Consider the following 887-nt stretch of genomic DNA (forward strand, 5'->3'; position numbering starts at 1 on the left):
TTAAAGTATCACTCAACATTCCCCAGGGAAGAAGGCAGGGGGGTGTGAAAGCCAATAGGGGAGAATGTTGCAAGAGAGATGGTAAAGCTAAGACAAATTGTGTACGTAAAAGGTCAACTTCAGTTAGCCAAGTTCAGCTTTGCAGAATAGCTCACAGGAAGAGGCTGCAGAGAGTAGAGGACAGAGCACAAGTTCTGGTGACTGACAGATCCCCACTATACCACTTAGTGGGTGTAGATCCCCGCTACACTACTTGGGCAAGTTACCGAACATCTCAGAGCCTCAGTTTCCTTATCTGTAAAATGGGCACAATTATAGTGCCAATCCAGAGGATTGCTTTGAAAACTGCTTAAAGTAGAAAAAATAACCAGTGTTCAGTAAATATTAACTCCCGGCCCTCTGACCCAGGAGGTTCCAGACACATGAGGCATCATCGCGCAAGAGATGGTCCTTAACGCCCCTTAACTTTCTTACATATTAACATTACTGCTTTTAGGAGAAGATATCCAGCTCACAGGTAAGTCGTTCCTGGGTGAGCAGTGGGTGGACTGAGGCGGGGGAAAGCTGTTTCTGTTTCTAGGGAGAAGAGCTGAGATCCTGGAAACAACAAGAGTTTCAACAACCCTGGGTCCTTTGATTTTGCAACCACCCTTCAGGCAGTATCATTTCCTCTTGCTAGACTTTCATGCCTGCATGAGACAGACAGACAGACAGTGAGTGTGCCTCTGTGCCAGGCCCTGTGCTGGGCATGGGGATGGGATCCCTACCCCCACCAAGCTCCTTGTCTAGCAGGAAGCCTGGCATGGCTGCCGGTACCCACCAGACACAGCAGAGAAGCCATGTGAGGCTTCGGAGGAGAGGAGCCAGGCATTTAAGGGGAAAGAGGG

This window comes from Lipotes vexillifer, unplaced genomic scaffold (assembly GCF_000442215.2).
Source record: "Lipotes vexillifer unplaced genomic scaffold, Lipotes_vexillifer_v1.1 scaffold230, whole genome shotgun sequence".
Classification (NCBI taxonomy): domain Eukaryota; kingdom Metazoa; phylum Chordata; class Mammalia; order Artiodactyla; family Lipotidae; genus Lipotes; species Lipotes vexillifer.